The sequence below is a fragment of the Triticum aestivum genome, chromosome 6B (assembly GCF_018294505.1).
Source record: "Triticum aestivum cultivar Chinese Spring chromosome 6B, IWGSC CS RefSeq v2.1, whole genome shotgun sequence".
NCBI classification, from domain to species: domain Eukaryota; kingdom Viridiplantae; phylum Streptophyta; class Magnoliopsida; order Poales; family Poaceae; genus Triticum; species Triticum aestivum.
In genome coordinates, this window is record NC_057810.1 from 573,087,797 (window position 1) to 573,100,612 (window position 12,816).

The following is a 12,816-nucleotide window of genomic DNA, read 5'->3' on the forward strand; positions in this document are numbered from 1 at the left end:
TTAGAGCGGCGCCGCTGACGTCGGCGCTTGGGCTGTTTCTTTAAGGAATCGGCCTCCGTTGCTTCTTCGTTGTCCCCATCTTTTGGGGTGTCCACCATGTATATGTCGTATGACGAGGTGGTCTTCCAGTGTCCTATAGGCACTGGTTCTTGATAGTCTCCTGCATCGTCGTCCATACCGTCGATGTCTTCAGAGTCGTAGTCGAGTACGTCGGTTAGATCGTCGACGGTGGCTACGAAGTGGGTGGTGGGTGGGCTCTGAATTTCTTCTTCGTCCACTTCCCAACCATCCTGACCGTAGTTCGGCAAGGGCTCTCCGGATAGCGAGAGATGCTTCAGCGAATTTAAGATATCGCCGAAGGGTGAGTGCTGAAAGATGTCTGTAGCGGTGAATTCCATGATCGGCACCCAGTCGGATTCGACCGGCAGGGGCGCAGGAGGTTCGGAGTCCGGCAGAGAGTCCGGCACCTCGGAGTCATGAGCTTTATGCGGGACAAGGTAAGTGTTCGGCTCCATCGCCGTAGAAGTTGCAGCTCCCGAGGCGGTGTCCAGCCATCCGTCCTCGATCTGAGCGATCGTCTCCAGACTATGGGTCGGAGCGGATTCATGTGCGGCCTCCAAGGTGCTGTCCGGCGGCAGAGTTAGGTCGTGCCCATCGTGACAGCGCGGCACGCTCGGCTGTGGCTCAGATCCATCAAAGATCAAGTCCCTGCGGATATCGGCTGTGAAGTTTAGGCTTCCAAACCTGACCTGACGGCTAGGGGCGTACCTTTCGATCTGCTCCAGATGGCCAAGTGAGTTGGCCCGCAGTGTGAAGCCGCCGAATACGAAGATCTGTCCGGGGAGAAAAGTCTCACCCAGGACTGCGTCGTTGACGATTGAAGAGGCCATCAAGCCTATCGGTGACGACACAGAGGAACTCTCAATGAAAGCACCAATGTCGGTGTCAAAACCGGCGGATCTCGGGTAGGGGGTCCCGAACTGTGCGTCTAGGCGGATGGTAACAAGAGACAAGGGACACGATGTTTTACCCAGGTTCGGGCCCTCTTGATGGAGGTAAAACCCTACGTCCTGCTTGATTGATATTGATATTGTGGATGTTTACAAGAGTGGATCTACCACGAGATCAAGGAGGCTAAACCCTAGAAGCTAGCCTATGGTATGATTGTAATGGTTGTTGTTGTCGTTGTTGTCCTACGAACTAGAGCCATCCGGTTTATATAGACACCGGAGAGGGCTAGGGTTACATAGAGTCGATTACAATGGTAGGAGATCTACGTATCCGTATCGCCAAGCTTGCCTTCCACGCCAAGGAAAGTCCCATCCGGACACGGGACGAAGTCTTCAATCTTGTATCTTCATAGTCTTGGAGTCCGGTCGATGATGATAGTCCGGCCGATGATAGTTCGGCTGATGATGGTAGTCCGGCTATTCGGACACCCCCTAATCCAGGACTCCCTCAATCTTCGTAGAATATGTAGGAGCCAATATGGGCATCCAGGTTCCGCTATTGGTTATTGACTAAGAATAGTTCTAGGTCATGTATACATAGTTCTCGAACCCGTAGGGTCCGCACGCTTAAGGTTTCGATGACAGATATATTATGAGTTTATGAATTTTGATGTACCGAAGGAGTTCGGAGTCCCGGATGAGATCGGGGACATGACGAGGAGTCTCGAAATGGTCGAGACGTAAAGATCGATATATTGGACGACTATATTCGGAGTTCGGAAAGGTTCCGAGTGATTCGGGTATTTTTTGGAGTACCGGAGAGTTATGGGAATTCGCCGGGGAGTATATGGGCCTTATTGGGCCATACGGGAATAGAGGAGAGAGGCCAAAAGGAAGGAGGCCTGCGCCCTCCCTCTGGTCCGAATTGGACAAGGGGCGCAGCCCCCCTTTCCTTCTTCCTCTCCCCCTCTTTCCCCTTCTCCTACTCCAACAAGGGAGGTGGAATCCTACTAGGACTAGGGAGTCCTAGTAGGACTCCACACTTGGCGTGCCCCCTCCTAGGGCCGGCCTCCTCCCCCCTTGCTCCTTTATATACGGGGGCAAGGGGGCACCCCATGGCACACAAGTTGATCTACGGATCGTTCCTTAGCCATGTGCAGTGCCCCCCTCCACCATATTCCACCTCGGTCATATCGTCGCGGAGTTTAGGCGAAGCCCTGCGCCGGTAGAGCATCATCATCGTCACCACGCCGTCGTGCTGACGGAACTCATCCCTGAAGCTTTGCTGGATCGGAGCCCGGGGATCATCATCGAGCTGAACGTGTGCTGAACTCGGAGGTGCCGTACGTTCGGTACTTGGATCGGTCGGATCATGAAGACGTACGACTACATCAACCGCGTTGTCATAACGCTTCCGCTTATGGTCTACGAGGGTACGTGGACAACACTCTCTCCCCTCGTTGCTATGCCATCACCATGATCTTGCGTGTACGTAGGAAATTTTTTGAAATTACTACGTTCCCCAACAATTGTTGCACTCAAATTGATTCAAACTCAGGAAGTAGATAGATCGGTCTACTCCTCACTCATTAAGGAGATTAGGCACCTCATGTGTCTTCGGGAATTATGTATTATTCATGTCAATCATACTCAAAATAAGATCATCGATGGTTTAGCTCAGTTTGCTCGTAGAGAAGTCAAATCTATGCCTTGGATTGGTTCTGGCCAATCTCTACTCCTAATGGAGCAGTTGGTAATCTCGCTTCCAGGTTTTTTTTCATCCCACCTACCATGGTTTTCTTGGTACCTCCTCCCACCTTCGTTGGTTTTTTCCGTAGATTTTTTTCGTCCCCTCCTCCCACTTCATCGGTTTATTTTCGCTTCACCCTCTCACACACCGAAAAAAACTGAACGGATCAGAACTTTCCATACTGACACAAATTATTTAGTAATGTCTTTATGTAAAAGAATCAATCACAATCAATCTCTAAAGATCGAATCTAAATTAATTAATCTTCATAACGTTTGTTTCCTTCCGAATCAGGTCCATAACTTTCCTTCCTTGTTTGGGTAGAAACTGTTTGGTAGATTAGGAAGCTTCCTATGAGCGTAGTAATAGGAAGTATTCTTTTTCTTGATGATTCGTTTCCATGCATGATGATAGTAAATGAGGCCAACATTCACCATTATTTATCAACGTCATCAATCGTGTCCATTCCTACCAGTTTTAAGGGAATCCACTCACTACGTCTTTTTAAGGGGATCCGCTCGCTACATCGTCGTGGCACGTTATTTTCACAAGCAATTTCCCTAAAAAAACACAGCACCCTACCTCGACTTCCCTACCTGGACGCCGCCGCCGCCACCCACCGATCTCCCCGCCTCTCGGCGATCCCCTCCTCCCTCCCGCAGCTCGAATGACCCACTATTTTGGCCACGAGTACCGCCTGCCTCTTCGCCCATGCGTCGCCCCTCCTCTTCACCATAGCCACGAGCACCATCCGAGGCGGAGCCGCGGCGCCTCCACAGATGCGGCGGAGACACCATATCCAGTGGAGACGGCGGTGTAAATCTTCTCCCACTCTGCTCCTTCCCCTGGTTACCGGCCTGCTCCACCTCCCCTCTGCTTCGTGTGGATCTGCTCATGTGTAGCAGTAAACTTTATTTAGGTAGAACTATTCTTCTAGGCTTTTTTTGTTACTTACAAATTAACTTTTTGAGCCAATGCTTATGGCATGAAGTATTACCTAGAGTTCCTTAATCAATCTTCTTGTCCATCGTTTCATTTGGTTCAATTACTATCAGCAAGAACGCATTGTGAAACCGTTAGCTTATGAATGTGTGCTCTTCCTGCAATAATAACATTTGCAATGTAAGGGCCGAGGCACACCCATGCATCAGGATGATGTGCACCACGTGGGAAGTAATACTAATATGGCCTAAGTGGATAATGAAATATCCAAAGATACACTTGACTGGATCAATTTTTTTCTCTGGAATTGTTCCTCATGATGCGCAGATGTAGATGCTATATTTTTAAAATTTCAAATCACCTATGCATGCCAATGTGATTCTTAACCTTTTCATTAGACAGTGTGTTCCCATCAATCCATCCATGCACCGAACTGATTTTTTTTACTCTGTTGAGGTTCCAATTACGAACGAGTAGCATATGTATGCACTGAACTACTTGCATAAGACAGTGAAATACTTCTTACTCGCGTGAGTGGAATTTTGGAATAGAGAAAGAACATACAACAAAGATCACGTAAAACAAGTTTGATAGGTCCGTTGCATCGCACGGGCATTTTTGCTATATGTACTAACAGGTTCTATTTATTTCCTTTGATCGGTCAACACTCCTATGTCCTACGTAGGTAAGAAGGAAAGAAAACCTAACGGTACAGCCGGGCAAAACAGTCAACGGCGAGCTTCATCGCCGCGTACGCGTCGTAGTACCTGGCCATCACCGGCTGGGGCATCGAGGACTTAATGCTGGTGAAGAAGGCGTGGGTATTGGTAGAGCTCCAAGAAGCTGCCCTTCATGTTGCCCGTTGTCTTCAGCATCGGTCCCCGGGTGACCACCCTGGAACTCGGCGACGCTACCAAGGCGACACGGTCCGGGTTGGTTCGGTCCCTCATCGAGCCACCATTTGGACCGGCCAACCACCACCGGCGTCAACGTGTTGGGGCAGCAGCGAGGTGGGCTGCATGTGCGGGTGCTGTGGCGAGGTAGTGGACATGCGGGAGCGCCAGCGATGAGGTCGGTGATGTACCGCGGAAAGTGCGCGGCTATTAGCCATGAACCTTCCGTAGCAGTTTTTTTCATGAGCCCATGTTTTTTTATATTCGGGCCTTGCCATAATTAGCGTATTAACCATGAAAAAAAACATGGCGTTCGGTTTGTTGTCAAATGGTGCTGTGATTTTCGGATCAAGCCATGTTTCTCTTGTACTTCCTATTTCCTGTTCGACTGAATAGAAGTGCAGAAAGTGAACACACCAACACGACTGAAAGCAGTCATATTCAGTTATAGAGGTATACATTTATACAAGATATACACAGGCAGGTGCGGCCAGTAACCCAACTAAGTCCTGAGCTGACCTTGCTAATCCTTTACTCGCGATAAAGACGCAGACTCCTAATGGAGCAGTTGGTAGTCTCGCTTCCAGGTTTTTTTCATCCCACCTACCATGGTTTTTTTGGTACCTCCTCCCACCTTTGCTGGTTTTTTTCGTAGATTTTTTTTCGTCCCCTGCCCCCACTTCATCGGTTTATTTTCGCTTCACCCTCTCACACACAGAAAAAAACTGAACGGATCAGAACTTTCCATACTGACACAAATTATTTAGTAATGTCTTTATGTAAAAGAATCAATCACAATCAATCTCTAAAGATCAACTCTAAATTAATTAATCTTCATAACATTTGTTTCCTTCTGAATCAGGTCCATAACTTTCCTTCCTTGTTTGGGCAGAAACGGTTTGGTAGTAGAGATTAGGAAGCTTCCTATGAGAGTAGTAATAGGAAGTATTCTTTTTCTTGATGATTCGTTTCCATGCATGATGATGGTAAATTAGGACAACATTCACCACTATTTATCAACGTCATCAATCGTTTCCATTCCTACCAGTTTTAAGGGAATCCACTCGCTAGGTCTTTTTTAAGGGGATCCGCTCGCTACATCGTCGTGGCACGTTATTTTCACAAGCAATTTCCCTAAAAAAACAGAGCGCCCTACCTCGACTTCCCTACCTGGCCGCCGCCGCCGCCGCCCACCGATCTCGTCGCCTCCCGGCGATCCCCTCCTCCCTCACGCAGCTCGAACGACCCACTATTTTGGCCACGAGTACCGCCTGCCTCTTCGCCCATGCGTCGCCCCTCCTCTTCACCATAGCCACGAGCACCATCCGAGGCGGAGCCACGGCGCCTCCACAGATGCGGCGGAGACACCATATCCAGTGGAGACGGCGGTGTAAATCTTCTCCCACTCTGCTCCTTCCCCTGGTTACCGGCCTGCTCCACCTCCCCTCTGCTTCGTGTGGATCTGCTCATGTGCAGCAGTAAACTTTATTTAGGTAGAACTATTCTTCTAGGCCTTTTTTTGTTACATGCAAATTAACTTTTTGAGCCAATGCTTACGGCATGAAGTATTACCTAGAGTTCCTTAATCAATCTGCTTGTCCATCGTTTCATTTGGTTCAATTACTATCAGCAAGAACGCATTGTGAAACCGTTAGCTTATGAACGTGTGCTCTTCCTGCAATAATAACATTTGCAATGTAAGGGCCGAGGCACACCCATGCATCAAGATGATGTGCACCACGTGGGAAGTAATACTAATATGGCCTAAGTGGATAATGAAATATCCAAAGATACACTTGACTGGATCAATTTTTTTCTCAGGAATTGTTCCTCATGATGCGCAGATGTAGATGCTATATTTTTACAATTTCAAATCACCTATGCATGCCAATGTGATTCTTATCCTTTTCATTATACAGTGTGTTCCCATCAATCCATCCATGCACCGAACCGATTTTTTTTACTCTGTTGAGGTTGCAATTACGAATGAGTAGCATATGTATGCACTGAACTACTTGCATAAGACAGTGAAATACTTCTTACTCGCGTGAGTGGAATTTTGGAATAGAGAAAGAACATACAACAGAGATCACATAAAACAAGTTTGATAGGTCTGTTGCATCTCACGGGCATTTTTGCTATATGTACTAACAGGTTCTATTTATTTCCTTTGATCGGTCAACACTCCTATGTCCTACGTAGGTAAGAAGGAAAGAAAACCTAACGGTACAGCCGGGCAAAACAGTCAATGGCGAGCTTCATCGCCGCGTACGCGTCGTAGTACCTGGCCATCACCGGCTGGGGCATCGAGGACTTAATGATGGTGAAGAATGCGTGGGTATTGGTAGAGCTCCAAGAAGCTGCCCTTCGTGCTGCCCGTTGTCTTCAGCATCGGTCCCCGGGTGACCACCCTGGAACTCGGCGACGCTACCAAGGCGACACGGTCCGGGTTGGTTCGGTCCCTCATCGAGCCATCATTTGGACCGCCCAACCACCACCGGCGTCAACGTGCTGGGGCAGCGGCGAGGTAGGCTGCATGTGCGGGTGCTGTGGCAAGGTAGTGGACATGCGGGAGCGCCAGCGATGAGGTCGGTGATGTGCCGCGGAAAGTGCGCGGCTGTTAGCCATGAACCTTCCGTAGTAGTTTTTTTCATGAGCCCATGTTTTTTATGTTCGGGCCTTGCCATAATTAGCGGATTAACCATGAAAAAAACATGACATTCGGTTTGTTGTCAAATGGTGTTGTGATTTTCGGATCAAGCCATGTTTCTCTTGTACTTCCTATTTCCTGTTCGACTGAATAGAAGTGCAGAAAGTGAACACACCAACACGACTGAAAGCAGTCATATTCAGTTATAGAGGTATACATTTATACAAGATATACACAGGCAGGTGCAGCCAGTAACCCAACTAAGTCCTGAGCTGACCTTGCTAATCCTTTACTCGCGATAAAGACGCAGACTCCTAATGGAGCAGTTGGTAGTCTCGCTTCCAGGTTTTTTTCGTCCCACCTACCATGGTTTTTTTGGTACCTCCTCCCACCTTCGCTGGTTTGTTTCGTAGATTTTTTTTCGTCCCCTCCCCCCACTTCATCGGTTTATTTTCGCTTCACCCTCTCACACACCGAAAAAAACTGAACGGATCAGAACTTTCCATACTGACACAAATTATTTAGTAATGTCTTTATGTAAAAGAATCAATCACAATCAATCTCTAAAGATCAAATCTAAATTAATTAATCTTCATAACGTTTGTTTCGTTCCAAATTAGGTCCATAACTTTCCTTCCTTGTTTGGGCAGAAACTATTTGGTAGCAGAGATTAGGAAGCTTCCTATGAGCGTAGTAATAGGAAGTATTCTTTTTATTGATGATTCGTTTCCATGCATGATGATGGTAAATTAGGCCAACATTCACCACTATTTATCAACGTCATCAATCGTGTCCATTCCTACCAGTTTTAAGGGAATCCACTCGCTAGGTCTTTTTTAAGGGGATCCACTCGCTACATCGTCGTGGCACGTTATTTTCACAAGCAATTCCCCTAAAAAACAGAGCGCCCTACCTCGACTTCCCTACCTGGCCGCCGCCGCCGCCCACCGATCTCATCGCCTCCCGGCGATCCCCTCCTCCCTCCCGTAGCTCGAATGACCCACTATTTTGGCCACGAGTACCGCCTGCCTCTTCGCCCATGCGTCGCCCCTCCTCTTCACCATAGCCACGAGCACCATCCGAGGCGGAGCCACGGCGCCTCCACAGATGCGGCGGAGACACCATATCCAGTGGAGACGGCGGTGTAAATCTTCTCCCACTCTGCTCCTTCCCCTGGTTACCGGCCTGCTCCACCTCCCCTCTGCTTCGTGTGGATCTGCTCATGTGCAGCAGTAAACTTTATTTAAGTAGAATTATTCTTCTAGGACTTTTTTGTTACTTACAAATTAACTTTTTGAGCCAATGCTTACGGCATGAAGTATTACCTAGAGTTCCTTAATCAATCTGGTTGTCCATCGTTTCATTTGGTTCAATTACTATCAGCAAGAACGCATTGTGAAACCGTTAGCTTATGAATGTGTGCTCTTCCTGCAATAATAACATTTGCAATGTAAGGGCCGAGGCACACCCATGCATCAAGATGATGTGCACCACGTGGGAAGTAATACTAATATGGCCTAAGTGGATAATGAAATATCCAATGATACACTTGACTGGATCAATTTTTTTCTCTTGAATTGTTCCTCATGATGCGCAGATGTAGATGCTATATTTTTACAATTTCAAATCACCTATGCATGCCAATGTGATTCTTATCCTTTTCATTATACAGTGTGTTCCCATCAATCCATCCATGCACTGAACCGATTTTTTTTACTCTGTTGAGGTTGCAATTACGAACGAGTAGCATATGTATGCACTGAACTACTTGCATAAGACAGTGAAATACTTCTTACTCGCGTGAGTGGAATTTTGGAATAGAGAAAGAACATACAACAGAGATCACATAAAACAAGTTTGATAGGTCCGTTGCATTGCACGGGCATTTTTGCTATATGTACTAATAGGTTCTATTTATTTCCTTTGATCGGTCAACACTCCTATGTCCTACGTAGGTAAGAAGGAAAGAAAACCTAACGGTACAGCCGGGCAAAACAGTCAACGGCGAGCTTCATCGCCGCGTACGCGTCGTAGTACCTGGCCATCACCGGCTGGGGCATCAGGACTTAATGCTGGTGAAGAATGCGTGGGTATTGGTAGAGCTCCAAGAAGCTTCCCTTCATGCTGCCCGTTGTCTTCAGCATCAGTCCCGGGGTGACCACCCTGGAACTCGGCGACGCTACCAAGGCGACACGGTCTGGGTTGGTTCGGTCCCTCATCGAGCCATCATTTGGACCGCCCAACCACCACCGGCGTCAATGTGCTGGGGCAGCGGCGAGGTAGGCTTCGTGTGCGGGTGCTGTGGCGAGGTAGTGGACATGCGGGAGCGCCAACGATGAGGTCGGTGATGTGCCGTGGAAAGTGCGCGGTTGTTAGCCATGAACCTTCCGTAGCAGTTTTTTTCATGAGCCCATGTTTTTTATGTTCGGGCCTTGCCATAATTAGCGGATTAACCATGAAAAAAACATGACATTCGGTTTGTTGTCAAATGGTGTTGTGATTTTCGGATCAAGCCATGTTTCTCTTGTACTTCCTATTTCCTGTTCGACTGAATAGAAGTGCAGAAAGTGAACACACCAACATGACTGAAAGCAGTCATATTTAGTTATAGAGGTATACATTTATACAAGATATACACAGGCAGGTGCCGCCAGTAACCCAACTAAGTCCTGAGCTGACCTTGCTAATCCTTTACTCGCGATAAAGACGCAGACGATAAGGAAAGGTTGTTATAGAGAGAGCAATGGGAGAGAGAGAATCACGTGGCGGCAGGTGGACCTGAACATATGCTTCAACAAAGAAAACGGCAGCATAGGATCATGGTGCGTGTTTATAGACGGAGGCTATTAAATCTCACGCGGAAATCACGGCTGAGCGATTCTCGCACGATCCGAAGTTCACACCCAATTGACCGTTTCCTGTGCTGTCTAAAACGGTCGCTGCCATGGTAGCGAAACCCGTAGCTAGAACGCTGCCAGCGCCAAGTTGAGAACTTGAGATCGTCAGTGGTGCATGCACGATAGGGGCGGCGAGAGGCTTGGTGGATGGGGAGGAGAGAAAAGAAGGAGAGGGGAAGCTTGGGGACATGGTAGTTTACCCGGGGGCTGCCGGTCGGCACGCTAAGAACGAATGGCGGCGACAGTGACACTCAGTCCTCTTGGTCGGACCGGTTGAACACCAGACTGGATCGGACCGACAATTTTCCAGGCCGATTTTAGCAGACCAGATCGTCCATTTTCTCTAACAAGCCAGGACCGAGCGTGTCAAACACCGATTGAGCCATGAGCGGTACGTCCAGCCCTGCCCACCGTCGAAGCGAAGCTCCTACTCCACGTGAAGTTGATCGCGTTGTTGCACTCGTACGGTAGGAGCCACGGGCACGACATGGTGAAGGGCTAAAGGGCTGATCGAGGGTGAGACCCGGATGCTGGTGGTGCAGCTGACCATGGACGAGATCTTCACCTGCACCAAAAAGTTCAAGCAGGAGGTGTTGAGCAACGTGCAGAAGGAGCTGGACCAATTCGACCTCTTCATCTACAATGCCACCATGAAGCAGCTGGTGGACGTGTCGGGGCATGAGTATGTTGGGGAACGTTGCATAAAATAAAAAAATTCCTAAGTTCACCAAGATCCATCTATGAGTTCATCTAGCAACGAGAGAGAGAGATGCATCTACATACCCTTGTAGATCGCGGGCGGAAGCGTTCAAGAGAACGGGGTTGAGGTAGTCGTTCTCATCGTAATCCTATCACCGGAGATCCTAGCGCCGAACGGACGGCACCTCCGCGTTCAACACACGTATGGTCAGCGTGACGTCTCCTCCATCTTGATCCAGCAAGGGGGAAGGAGAGGTTGATGAAGATCCAGCAGCACGACGGCGTGGTGGTGGATGCAGCAGGACTCCGGCAGGGCTTCGCCAAGCAACTACGGGAGGAGGAAGTGGTGTAGCAGGGGGAGGGAGGCACCAAGACTCAGGGTGCGGCTACCCTCCCTGCCCCCTCCTTTATATAGGCCCCTAGGGGGGGCGCCGGCCATGGAGATTGAATCTCCGAAGGGGGCGGCGGCCAGGGGGTGGAGTGCCCCCCAAGGCAAGTGGTGCACCCCCCCACCCTAGGGTTTCCAACCCTAGGCGCAGGGGGGCCCAAGGGGGGGCGCACCAGCCCACTAGGGGCTGGTTCCCCTCCCACTTCAGCCCACGGGGCCCTCCGGGATAGGTGGCCCCACCCAGTGGACCCCCGGGACCCTTCCGGTGGTCCTGGTACAATACCGGGTGACCCCGAAACTTTCCCGATGGCTGAAACAGCACTTCCTATATATAATTCTTTACCTTCGAACCATTCCGGAACTCCTCGTGACGTCCGGGATCTCATCCGGTACTCCGAACAACATTCGGTTTGCTGCATACTCATATTCATACAACCCTAGCGTCACCGAACCTTAAGTGTGTAGACCCTACGGGTTCGGGAGACATGCAGACATGATCGAGACGGCTCTCCGGACAATAACCAACAGCGGGATCTGGATACCCATGTTGGCTCCCACATACTCCTCGATGATCTCATCGGATGAACCACGATGTCGAGGATTCAAGCAACCCCGTATACTATTCCCTTTGTCAGACGGTATGTTACTTGCCCGAGATTCGATCGTCGGTATCCCAATACCTCGTTCAATCTCGTTGCCGGCAAGTCACTTTACTCGTACCGTAATGCATGATCCCGTGACCAGACACTTGGTCACTTTGAGCTCATTATGATGATGCACTACCGAGTGGGCCCAGTGATACCTCTCCGTTATACGGAGTGACAAATCCCAGTCTCGATCCGTGTCAACCCAACAGACACTTTCGGAGATACCTGTAGTGCACCTTTATAGTCACCCAGTTACGTTGTGACGTTTGGTACACCCAAAGCACTCCTACGGTATCCGGGAGTTACACGATCTCATGGTCTAAGGAAAAGATACTTGACATTGGAAAAGCTCTAGCAAACGAACTACACGATCTTGTGCTATGCTTAGGATTGGGTCTTGTCCATCACATCATTCTCCTAATGATGTGATCCCGTTATCAACGACATCCAATGTCCATAGTCAGGAAACCATGACTATCTGTTGATCAACGAGCTAGTCAACTAGAGGCTCACTAGGGACATGTTGTGGTCTAAGTATTCACACGTGTATTACGATTTCCGGATAATACAATTATAGCATGAATAAAAGACAACTATCATGAACAAAGAAATATAATAATAATCCTTTTATTATTGCCTCTAGGGCATATTTCCAACAGTCTCCCACTTGCACTAGAGTCAATAATCTAGTTACATTGTGATGAATCGAACACCCATAGAGTTCTGGTGTTGATCATGTTTTGCTCGCGGAAGAGGTTTAGTCAACGGATCTGCGACATTCAGATCCGTATGTACTTTGCAAATATCTATGTCTCCATCTTGAACATTTTCACGGATGGAGTTGAAACGACGCTTGATGTGCCTGGTCTTCTTGTGAAACCTGGGCTCCTTGGCAAGGGCAATAGCTCCAGTGTTGTCACAGAAGAGAGTGATCGGCCCCGACGCATTGGGTATGACTCCTAGGTCGGTGATGAACTCCTTCATCCATATTGCTTCATGC

General features: G+C 48.7%; 1 pseudogene; it reads left to right on the forward strand.

The window, feature by feature from the left end:
- Positions 1-12,816, forward strand: part of LOC123139397 (flotillin-like protein 2) — a 196,065-nt pseudogene that overhangs the window by 175,982 nt on the left and 7,267 nt on the right.